The sequence below is a fragment of the Rhinopithecus roxellana genome, chromosome 3 (assembly GCF_007565055.1).
Source record: "Rhinopithecus roxellana isolate Shanxi Qingling chromosome 3, ASM756505v1, whole genome shotgun sequence".
Classification (NCBI taxonomy): domain Eukaryota; kingdom Metazoa; phylum Chordata; class Mammalia; order Primates; family Cercopithecidae; genus Rhinopithecus; species Rhinopithecus roxellana.
In genome coordinates this window covers 6,677,432-6,690,532 of record NC_044551.1, presented here as the reverse complement: position 1 = coordinate 6,690,532, position 13,101 = coordinate 6,677,432, and positions in this window count along the sequence as shown.

The following is a 13,101-nucleotide window of genomic DNA, read 5'->3' as shown; positions in this document are numbered from 1 at the left end:
TTCTTTCCTTTTTAGACACAGAGCTAGATGCGATTTCCTAGCCTCTTCTGCAGGGAAATGAAGCCTATTGACTGACTGTGCCACTTCCAGGCTTATTCCGCATAAGCCTTTCCAGTTTCTCTCTCTGCCTCTCTTCTCTTCTTCTGATAAAGATGAATACTTATGGATTGGCAAAGCCACATGATGAAAGGAGCTTAGGTCCTGAAATCACCTTGTTGAGGAAGCTGTCCACAGACCAGGAACACCTGTGTTGGACTATCAGCAATAAATAAACATGAATTGTATTTAAACCAACACATATTCATGGGTCTATTTGTTAGAGCAGCTTGTGGTAATCTAGTGCTACTAGTAATTCTAGTAGAAACAGCTTGAACTGGGCTTAATCCTTGGCTTACTACAATGACTAAACTATGTGATTTATACAAGTTACTTAATTTCTCTGAGACTCAGCTTCCTGATCTGTAAAATTTAGATAACGATAGCAACTATCTCTATCAGTTTGTTGTGAGAATTAAATAAATGCATGCAATCACTCAAAAACAGTGTCTGATATCTGATGGGCATTCAGTGAATATCAGTTCAGTATCACTCATGTGTGTGCTTAGGATTAGTTCTTGACAAGAAGAAGCTGTAAGAGAGTCCAGAAAAATGGCATCCAAATTTATTTTTATTTTCCAACTGCAACAATATAGTAGAAATTCCTTCAAGATGAGAAATATGCTTATGGGTAGAGACAGTAGTCAGCAAGAGGTGTTGGGAATGGTAAGACAAGTTAAACAAGATTCCAGTAGAATATTCAAAAATATTTTTTGAATTCTTAGAACTTCCCTCCTGGCAAATATTTGAGACTTAGGTTAGAGTGTGTAAGAACCTCACACTAGGCCTGACTGTGTCTAAATAGATTATTAGAAATAGACAATTATGCTGTTATTTAGGTCAAAGGTACCATCCTCTCTATGCTAGGATATTCAGTACTTGGAGAGTTAGTCTGATTCCCATTGGGTATGAATGATTAAATGCCCAGTTGTTCACCTAATCATTGGTTGCAAATATGGCAAAGCTGGGAGACATTGACAATTGCTTGATTTGTTCAAGTTAAGTTTAGATGAAGAAATAAAGGAGTCATTATCTCTACTGTGGGTTCCATATTCTTCAGTTAATAATACCCAGCAGGCTCTCATGCAGCACACAATAAGAAATTTAATAAGGTAAAAATTAATTAGGCATATATTATAGGCTGAATACATTTTTGACATCTGCTTTTAGACAATTTTAAGCTGCTTGAATTAATATATTCATTCCTATGTTAGTAACATTCTATCTTCACTTTAAAAGTTTGAACATATACTTTATTATCATCTCATAAATTGATTCCTTTAATTTTCAGGAGAATTAACATTTTTTAAAGGAGGGGGTTGGTGTGGGAGAGTGGGAGTCTGCAGAAATGTCTCCTAAGATGCAGATGGTATTTCTAGATAAAGTTAACAACGATTGGAAATTATGCTATCTCCTGTGGCAAATTTCTATCGAGAAGATCACAGAGATTAGGCATTATTTAATTTTTTATGTAAGGCAAAAGGCCAACTTTCAAAATCTATTCTCCAAATCTGGAAACACGGCAAGAAAAGATTTTTAAAATTCTTCAAATGTAGATGAATGTTTATTGCAGTATTTGTTGTATTTGCAACAATAAAAATAAATCAAAACAGAAAATAACCACCCAATATGCATCAGTAGGGAAATGGTTGGATAAATTACACACGCGTACACAGTGGGATAATATTCAGCTTTTGAAAAGAGTGAGATCGATCTGTGTGTGGTTACTGGGAGAAATATCCAAGATACATTGTTAAATGAAAAAAAAAAAAGTTGCAGAGTTATGTGTATAGTGTAATTCCATACTTATAAAAATAAAAATTCAGACAAAAATGAAACAAACTCCCTATATTCGTGAATATTTGTAGAGAAAAGTTATGGAAAAAGAAATACAAAACATTTCATATTGATTACTCAGGGACGTGGGTCACCAGGGATTGGGAGTGGAGTGTGTTCACTTTCTGCTGCTCCCTGTATTGTTTGACAGGCACAATAGGAAGGCATAACCAGCCCACCAACTCTGAATCAAAAATATTGACGGGGAAAGAAGCATTAAAAAATAAAAACAATAAAAATAATACAAATAAAAACTACAGTATAATAATAATTTACATTGTATTAGACATTACAAGTAGTCTAGAGAGAATTTAAAGTATATGGGAGAATGTTCATAGGTTATATGCAAATACTACCTCATTTTATTTTATTTTATTTTATTTTTATTTTTATTTTGTGTATTTATGTTTTTTGAGATGGAGTCTTGCTCTGTTGCCCAGGCTGGAGTGCAGTGGCGCGATCTTGGCTCGCTGCAAGCTCCGCCTCCCTGGTTCACGCCATTCTCCTGCCTCAGCTTCCCCAGTAGCTGGGACTACAGGTGCCCGCCACCACACCTGGCTAAGTTTTTGTAGTTTTAGTAGAGATGGGGTTTCACCAAAATACTACCTCATTTTATATAAGGAACTTAAGCATCTGGGGATTTTGGTATCTTCAGGGGGTCCTGAAATCAATTCCTCTAGGGCACCAAAGGACGATAGTATTACAATTGCAATTTTAAATAATATATACTTTTTTTTTTTTTTGAGACAGTCTCGCTCTGTCGCCCAGGCTGGAGTGCAGTGGTGCAATGTGGGCTCACTGCAATGTCTGCCGCCAGGGTTCCAGCAATTCTCTGCCTCAAGCTCCCAAGCAAGAAAAGATTTTTAAAATTCTTCAAATGTAGATGAATGTTTATTGCAGTATTGGTTGTATTTGCAACAATAAAAATAAATCAAAACAAAAAATAACCACCCAATATGCATCAGGAGGGAAATGGTTGCATAAATTACACATGCGCACACAGTGGGATAATATTCAGCTTTTGAAAAGAGTGAGATTGATCTGTGTGGGATTACAGGCACCCGCCACTACCCCCGGTTAATTTTTTTGTATTTTTAAAAGAGACAGGGTTTCACCATCTTGGCCAGGCTGGTCTTGAACCCCTGACCTCAGGATCCACCTGCCTTTAAAGTCTTTAAATATGGACGGTATTCTAGACATGTGAAAAGACATAAGTAACCACAGAAACAGGTATTTTATACTTCCTAGGATTTTACAAATCTGCAGTACTGTATCTCATGCCTCACCGCCCTGAATTTACAAAATTTTCATGTAACTCACATTCTATCAGAAATAAGCAATGCTGGAAATGATTCTGGAAGCCACAGGAAATAACATTCCTTTCAAAAGTAACGTGAAATAGTATATTGCCAATTGGAAATATAAAAACAGTTAAAAACAAGCTCTTCTTAAATAACGGAAAATAAGCTTTTTGGTTATTACTAAGAAAGGGATTCCATTAATTGAAAAGAAAGAAGAAAGAAAGGAAAGGAGGGAGGAAGGAAGAAAATGAATCAGGGTAGTTTGACTGGTATCTCTACTGCTGGGTTTATGGGAGGTCACAAGACATTAGGTCAAAAGTAGAAGAGAGGCAGATGTGGTGGCAGCAATGGAGAGTTCCAGTGTATCCACCCACACTACATAGAGTGTAGAGGGAGGATGTTAGATTAAGAAGGATTTGAGGATTTTCTTATTTCCCATTCCCTTCTCCCCTCACCAATGCATAATAAATTTAATTGGTACTAGGGCTCTAGAAATGCAATGGCCCTGCAGTTGGGTTGGTGCTTCTTCCCATTCATTACAGATGTGGTCACAGCCCAGGGACATTGTATATGTGCAAATAGTATACTATCAGCTGGAGTGGAAAATTACAACCAGCCATATAAAATCCCAGGCACCCAGTGAGGTCATGAAGTGACTGTAGATGTCTCACTGATGGCATTCCTCATCGAATCACCCCAAATTTATGAGCAGCCACCAATTGAAACTAGGTGCATACTACAGAACTCCCCCACACTGCAGTGAGAAATGGAATACAGCCTAGATTAGGAAATAAAATGTAAGTTTGTCAGAAATAGAATGGTAGGGAGGGGTGGTAGGAATAAATCAGAAAAAGAAGGGGTAGTTGTCCTGACTATTCAGAACAGTCTGGAAAGTAAGAGAGAATGTTAAATACGCATGATTTAAATTTGGGGAATGGTCTTAAGGAAGCCAATATTTCAGAAAGAAAGTAAGGTGATTAAATAAATCAGTAAGGATTGTGATGTGAGCCCTGCATTTTGGATTGTTTGAAGGCAAAACACATTTTAAGACAGGCTAGGGAAAAGACTGTTAGACCAAACCTAACAGGTCAATGATTTGTATTAACCTTTATATCTTGGTAAAGGAGAGATGGCTATATAAAGCTAAGAAAAACGAGGGCTTTCAGAATAACAGGTTGGCAAGAATTCATGCCCATGGGAGTTTTAGATTTCCTCTCCAAATCTCAGGTAAAATCCAACCTTTTGTTTTGAAACAATGCTCTATTCTCAAGTTCCTCTAAGGATAACACTGCCTCTAGGTTGGGCTTGACATCTCACAAAGTGAGCCCAAAAAAGTCTTCCCTGGAGTCACACGGAATCTGGCCCATCAATTTTCTGGGACTTCATTTTGACAACACAGCCTGAGTGTAGAAGCCAGGGGCCCTGTGGCCCAGAGAGCCCAACCCACAGGAAGGCAGGATTCCAGCAGAGCATTGGCCAGAGACTCCAGTGACCCTGTCCTCTTCCTCTCCAGTTCACTGAAGTGAAGCCTTTTATGAATGACTGGAAGACAGGTCACCATTTTGACTAAAGTATTTGTTTAATGTTTCCTAATCCCATGTTCATCTTTTATTTGTCCTTTTCAGATTTCTGTTTTGATTGCTCATTCTTATAGACAATAGCATAAAATTTAAGTTGTCTATTTAGGTCCCAATGTAGATGAGGGAAAATAATAATTTAAAAAGATGATTGTTAAAAATAATGATACAAATATAATACCCATATTGTTCTATGTTAACTAAGGTTTATATTTAAATTCTAATGGATGGGGTATAAACATTTATCAAAGGGTCCACTTTAAAGCAGGAGGAAATGTAGGCAAATATTAAGCTGAGATGTAAGACTCAGTAAGTATGACTATCAGGTCACATATCAGGCCAAAGAACATTCTCCACTTTATCCTTCTTTCATAGTTTCTCACCTAAAGTTCTTGTTAATTCTTCTTAACACAAAACTATTTTGAATTGATGTCATTACCAAACAGGAAGTTAAGGTTAAAGAGCATCTTTCTTTCTTTTTCTCTTTCTTTCTTTTTGTATTTCTTTCTTCTTTCTCTCTATCTCTCTCTCTCCCTCTCTTCCTTCCTTCCTTCCTTCCTCCCTCCTCCTCACCCTCTCCCTCCCTTTCTCTCTTTTTTTTATTGAAACAAGGTCCTGCCCAGGCTGGAGAGCAGTGTCAGGATCATAGCTCACTGCAGCCTCAACCTCCTGGGCTCCAGTGATCCTCCTACCTTAGACTCCTGAGTAGCTGGAACTTACAGCCATGCACCACTGCACATGCCAATTTTTAAAATTTTGTTTTGTAGAGGTAGTGTCTTGCTATGTTGCCCAGGGCTGGCCTTGAACTCCTGGCCGCAAGTGATTCTCTTGCCTTGGCCTACCAAAGTACTAGGAATGCAATGTGATCCAGCCAGATAACTACTTTAAATTAAAATACTAAATCTACAAATGTGAAAATATTAAAACATGTAACAGCAGTTAAACCAAAGGTTATAAATAGTTTTAGCACTAGAAAAACTTGGAGAATTCACTGAATTACTTCCCTCTGCAAATTAAGTGACCTGATCAAGATCTCACAAATAGAGAAGATCTAAAACTAAGACTTACTCTCTCAAGTTTTTTTTTTTTTTTTGTTTTGTTTTGTTTTGTTTTGTTTTGTTTTTGAGACGGAGTCTTGCTCTATCCCCTAGGCTGGAGTGCAGTGGCGCGATCTCGGCTCACTGCAAGCTCCGCCTCCCGGGTTCACGCCATTTTCCTGCCTCAGCCTCCTGAGCAGCTGGGACCTACAGGCGCCTGCCACCGGCTGCCCGACTAATTTTTTGTATTTTTAGTAGAGACGGGGTTTCACTGTGGTCTCGATCTCCTGACCTTGTGATCCGCCCACCAGGGCCTCCCAAAGTGCTGGGATTACAGGAATGAGCCACCGCGCCTGGCCTCTCCCAAGTTTTAAGCTAATATTCTTTCTACTTATCTGTGTGTTATCAAGGAAAGTTAGTCAACCTTTTCATGCCTCAGTTTCCTCAACTATAAAATGGATATCATATTAATATCTAATTCATAGGGCTGTTGTAAGAATTAAATATATTAATGTTTTTAAAGTACAAAGGAGAGTACCTGGCACATGGTAAATTACTCTGTAAATATTAGCTATTATTATTTAGTATACTGTCTTTCAATTAATTTACTACTTAAAACAACCTTTTAAATTAATGTTTTTGACTGAGTGCAGTGGCTCACACCTGTAATCCCAGCACTTTGGGAGTCTGAGGTGGGCAGATCACTTGAGGTCAGGAGTTTGAAATCAGCCTGGACAACATGGTAAACCCCATCTCTACTAAAAATACAAAAATTAGCTGGCATGGTGGTACGTGCCTGTAATCCCACAGCCTCAGAGGCTGAGGCAGACGAATTGCTTGAACCCAGGAGGCAGAGTTTGCAGTGAGCTGAGATGGCACCACTACACTCCAGCCCATGGGACAGAGCAAGACTCCGTCTCAAAAATTAATTAATTAATTAATTAATTAAATTTTTTTTAGTATTTAACTACTGGAAATGTAGAATTGGGTAGTAGTAAATCTTAGGATAGGAATCAGGAATTTTTTTCTTGTTTCTTTTCTTTTCCTATTCCCAAAAATAATTCTGCAGACTGTCTTCCCTCTTCATCTCCACATTACTTCTTAATCAATTAAGTTTGCAGTGATGAAGTAGACAAGATATACAAAAGAAGAAATACAATTTATCCTCCTGTCTCAAATTAGACATAGAGCCCAAGGTGTGACATCCACTGCCACTGTAATTATCGTGACAAACTCATCAGGAATAAATTGAACTGACAAACTGAACTAGGGAAAAATACATGTTCCTAATACGAGACCTTCTCAAGAAGTCTTATCTAATTCCACCCAACAGAATTAACTGCTTTCTGTTCCATGTGCCAGCATAACTTCGTTTATACTTACTTTTGGAACAAACCACATCAAGTTCCTGCATCATTCTCTGACTGCACTGCATTGTAAACCCTGGACAGCAAAGTCTGTGTCTTAGTCATCTTCATTTCCAGAATCCAGAATACCTTACAGCAGTTAAAGGTGCTCACTAAGTATTTGTTGAATCCAATTCACAGAACACACTTAGAAATAAGTAAGAATATACACTCTTTAAAAATACTATTATTTATTGAGCACATATCAGAGATCCTAAACTCTGGTAAATCCATCATGATCATGTGAAAATGCTGTTATTATTTTCATTTTGGAGAAACATTGAGGTACAGAATGTAAATTCCAGTGCTATCTGATACTGCTTCCATTAAACACTCCTTATTTTTATTATTTAATCACATATAGTCCCTTCTGAAACAGGTTCTGACTTTAGGAATGCACCCTCTTTAGGACAGTCATTTGGTAATATCTTAATCCTTAGTGTCTTCTATAAATAACACAACATTAAGAAGATTGCCAATATCATCTTCTATGGGGGAATATTGAAAACCCCACCATAATTTCCCACTGTAAAGTTCTTGTGAACAGACATGACTCTTGGGATTGGTCATTGTTTGTTGCTGTCACTGACCTGCCTGTTCATCTGTTATGATACACCTTATGTAGGCTATCACAACATTGTCCATACTGGTAGAACTTGTCTGTGTATGCTCATGGGATTGGCCTCCAACTACTTCTCTTCAGAACTGGAAGATGAACCAGCTATTTTCCAGCTAGAACTCCAACCAGTCCTGCACGCAATGTGATGCATTAGTATCTGAGACAAGTCTGTTAAATTCCACTGTGACCTTTCAAAGGCTGTAATTTGGAAAAGCGCACTGAGTCTTTTGAATATGCTGCTTCCCCCGGTTTTTTCAATCATATCATTTGCTTGTGATTCCTTTTCTTCAAATCTCTTAGCCATCGCATAACCTTCTGTTTCATTATCCTTTGCAGAGTTTCTGCAATATCTGACTTTTACAGCTTTCTCACAGTAAGAAGAATGGTGCCCATTTTAGTTATGAGTGTGTTGGGAGCTAGCAAAGCCAATAAATTACCTGTGTATTAATAAATAAATCAAAGTAGAGAGTACAGTAACAGAATAAGTGTTTTAAAAATAATTTAGTCCCCTAATTGAATGTTACCAACTAGCACATCCAAATACAACTTCTTTTCCTCTGAATCCTTGGTTACCCATGGAAAAACAAATGAATGTTGAGAAACGTTGAAAGTTAAAAAGAAGCTCTTTTGAACAAAGAAAGCCTGAAGCATCTCCTATTTTCAGTGTAGAGTCAGTGTGAAATGTAAATAATCATGCCTAGAGAGCAATGGAAGATGCCCTGGGGGAGAATGTTAAGAGGATAGCCTTTGAAAGCAACAGAGGAAATATAAGGCATTCAGTATAAAACCCAGCACACACCCCTTCAAACTAAAGGCAGTGTCTGAGTACACAAATGCGGAGAAGCTGGACAAGTGTCTCAGAATCCTACATACCCCCCGCCCCTTCGGGGAAGGCCAGATCCAGGCATTAACACAGCAGAAGAGGAGACCCCTGCCAATCCCACTCTTCTTTGGCTTGTTCAGCTCCATTTCCCTGGAGATACCATAACTTGTCTCATGCTGTGAGTCTTTCTGTGTTAGGGCTATGACATATTGATTTGCAGCGTCATTATATGGCCTGTTGAGTGACTACCAGAGAATATAGTAGGTGCTTCCCTGTGGATCATCCTTCCCAAGGAGACTGCTTTCATAGACCTTCAAATCCCAGGGGTCTAAGAACATAATACTGGCCGGGTGCGGTAGATCACGCCTGTAATCCTAGCACTCTGGAAGGCCGAGGCAGGCAGATCATGAGGTCAGGAGACAGAGACCACCCTGGCCAACATAGTGAAACCCCATCTCTACTAAAAATACAAAAATTAGCTGGGCGTGGATGGCATGTGCCTGTAGTCCCAACTACTCTGGAGGCTGAGGCAGGAGAATCTCTTGAACCAGGGAGTCAGAGGTTGCAGTGAGCCGAGATCATGCCATGGCACTGCATTCTGGGTGACAGAGCAAGACTCCATCTCAAAAACAAAAACAAAACGTAACACTGAAGAGGCTTTCCAAGGAAAAAGCATCAAAGACATTTCCTCTTCCTCGTCTTCCTGTTCTCATAAGTATATATCATGTCTAGGTTTAATTTAGGGAAAGGAACAAATAAAGGAAGAGAGGAAACAGAAAAAATATGGTCAGAGAGTCCTAAACTACAAAAGCACTGTCATTCAGATGATAAAGCAGTGTTCTGGGAGCTAATAAAACACATCTGGCCTTGGTCATTTTTAATCTGCCATAAATCTCTAAAGATCAACTAGAAAGGTGTTTTTCCCTTCAAATTCCTATAGACTTAGATATCACAGTTTACCAAATCTTGGAAGTGTGAGGTTTGTGAAGGCCCCAAAGGTATAGGCAAGGCCAAAGGAAGCAAAGTCAGATCTAGGATTCTAATTGCCACATGGTAGCTCCACAATTTTTAATTGGCTGATCGCTAGATGGCTGTCAGTATCTTCATTTGTAAACATGGAAGTGGCAAATGCATTCTATAGGTGTGAAGAGGCAAAACAATTTGCTGCAGCATGAACAAGAATTATGTAAATAATGCTTTTGAATAGGTGCACATCCAGACAATGAAAGGCAGCTCTGGCGAGTCCTGTAAAAATGTCCTGATTGCTTTTCCAACTGTGAGGACTTTTAGCATCTAAAGTTCAGGAGGATAATGAACTAGACTGCTCACAGCTGGGATGTGTGTGTGTGCCTATTGTTATGACTAGACACAACGCTGAGAGCTCTGTGACTTTTGGTTCAGATATTTAAATCACACCATTATGGTTTCCTTTCAACTTGACCATAAACTTCCTCCAGCCTTTCATAGGGCTGCTGCTTGCACTGTCTACACCCAGTCTTTCACTCCAGCCCACTCTCAGGCAATGGCTGAATAACTTATCAGTTTTATAAGAGCAGTTTCATCATTTCATTTTTGCATTTAATTTTTATTTGACTTTTAGAATCAAATATATTGTTGCATTCATTTTAATCCTATTCAGATGTGCACACTCTTCAACTCCATCAGTGCACACACACATGCCCCACTCAGTCTCTGAAAGTGCATACTGTCTCAGAAATGCCTTTTCTTGAGATGGGGTAGGATATTAAGAAGCAGGTTAGAACATCATGACGCATGGAACATTTTTATCTTAAGGTGCCTGCTCTTGACATATTCAGACCTAATAATCTATTTCAGTACTTTCATGGTATGCAGGAGCAGTTAAGTTCCAGAGTGACAGATGTCATATGATTGCTTAAAGAGATAATTGATTTTAAATAGGTGGCCACTTTTTTATTTTTGGTAGCACTGAGTTGGCTCCTCCTAAAACATCCAAATACTTGGTGGGCATCACAAGGAGCCGAGAGGTCTGCACTAGTATCAGCTCCATTGCATGAGAAAGACTCAGAAATAGAAATGTTGGGGAGTGCCTCTTTATCCTCACTGTCCCTGAGCTGTCCTGCCCAACAGGTGCCACCTCCTACTCAATCGCAACCAAGGAGCTCACAATAGTTCTCCAGCAGCAACTCTGTTGTCATAATCACCAAGAGATCATTGGAGCCCAGCAGCCCACATGCCATTCTAAATTTGTAAAATGCTCAGGTATACATCAGGTGGAGGTGATCCTGCCAAACGCGGCATACAGGCTCTGCAAACATGGGCAGAGGGAAGCTCCAGATGTAACTCATAAAAATTGCTGTGCAGAATCCGTCAAGGATGATGAGAACCACATTGATATAATCAGTTGGGAGAGAGACAGGGTCATGATCCTGAGCAGATTTATCTATTCTCTTTATTAATCATCTCACAAGGCTGTTACATTCTTCATAATATCCCTAGACCCATGCATCACTCCTTTTTATCTTTCATAAACTGTTAGTTGTTGCTATGTTTTAATACACTGTTTTAAAACTGACTGGGCTACCTTATAGAGTCAGATACTACCAACCAGTGTCATAGCCAAGTTTCTTAAACACGGATGTGTGTGTTTACTTAAAATTATTCAGAGCTCCATAAAGCAGGATGAAAACAACCAGAGTATGTGTGAAGAGTTGTTTTGGTAACTTGTTTACTCTGTCACTATGACAAATTTTGCCATTTGGCCATTTTAGGGGCTTTTATTCTCTGTGCAAAACTAACCAGCCAAGTACCTTCTTGTATTTTCTTGATTTATGGGCATATTTTGTCAAGATTTTAATAATTTTGAAATGACATATTTATTATATAATTAAGTAAACAGCAATTTATCAGTTGCAAATTTAACTGTGTATAAAGGTATCAGATCATGTATTATCACCTCTATTGAGATATTCATAATTGCAGTACCCACCTGTGGTTGAATTTTAATCAAAATTGTGATTCCCTAATTGCCATTTGAAATGCCTTAAAAATTAGTATAATCTAGCAGAAAAATGAGAAGTTATTAAGCACATTAGGTTGTCATCTGCCAGGCAGTGTGAAAACAAGTAGTCGAAACCACCAGTCACTCAAAATAGAGCACAGAATTTCCAAAGCTTGATGAGGGTGATAGGACCCATTCAAATGCTGGTTAGGATTATCATCAAGGGATTTTTCAGTGCCAGTGCCTTCTGACTGAAGTTAAGGAGAAGCTGTTTAAAATACCAGAATTATATGTCAGTTAACGCCAACCAACCAACAAGTTCAAAATAATAGGAAAAGCAAGTAAAAACACATGTAGCCAAATGCTCGTAGTTAAATTATAATGGGGCTAAGAACTTCAAGATTATTAACACAGGTTAAAGTAAGTATAGAGTAAGTTTTAAAAGTGTCTTAAAATTAATGATACATCTTAAAGTTCTATAAAGAGGAATAGGAGAATGGAGTGAGAGTTCATTCATAACACCTTGTTTGATAATGGTGGTGAAAATGATAAGATTATAATCTCACTTTTACTTTGGCAAACAAGATGAGCTGCTAATGTATTCTTTAGGGATGGAACGAGAATATACTTCTTCTGCTCCATATTTCGTCTTTCTACATACATCTCAGTTGAGCTAACTGATCTCAAATTCTACTAAAGATCCTTCCTAGAGTTTCAGTGATGGCCCAGGGTTTGGTTAAGTAAGCAGAAGAAAATAGGGGCATCCTACATGTCCCATCTCTCTGTTGTCCTGTGTCTTTGACCAAACAACTAGAACAATTCATAGGCATAGATTTTGTTTTTTTAAAAAATAATTTATGCCTTTGTGGAGGAGAACATGTTATCCTCTGCCACCCCTCCCGTTTAAAATGCATATCTGAATTACTGACCTATGTCTCCCAGCCCATTTGCTCATACATGGGGTAATCTGCAGTCTCAGTTTTCCAGGGGAATCCCAGAATGTGTCTGTTGTCCAGGTGTCTATTCTATTTTAGCATTTTCTCAGACAAAAGCTTCCCTGATTGAATAATGAATTATATGATGACTCTATTCATACATAATATGCTAAGTAAACTAAAGAATTTTTAAAAATTAATCTTCAGCAGACACATGCCAATTCATTCAAATTTCTTATATATGGAGTGAACCAATTGCCCAGAGAAAAATCTCAGATATTAATCTTACATATCAACATTGCTTTCAAAGCAAAGGACACAAATACAAAACACTTGAATATTTCCAAAGCTTGGTCAAACTTTTGGTGATGAAATGCATACTTAGTTGCATGTTGTATGGAATTCAATTTAGTAGACAAGGTCAATTTCCATGAATCATTATCCAGATGCTCATTTCTTAACAGCACTCACAGGGTTCAGCCTTAACTTGA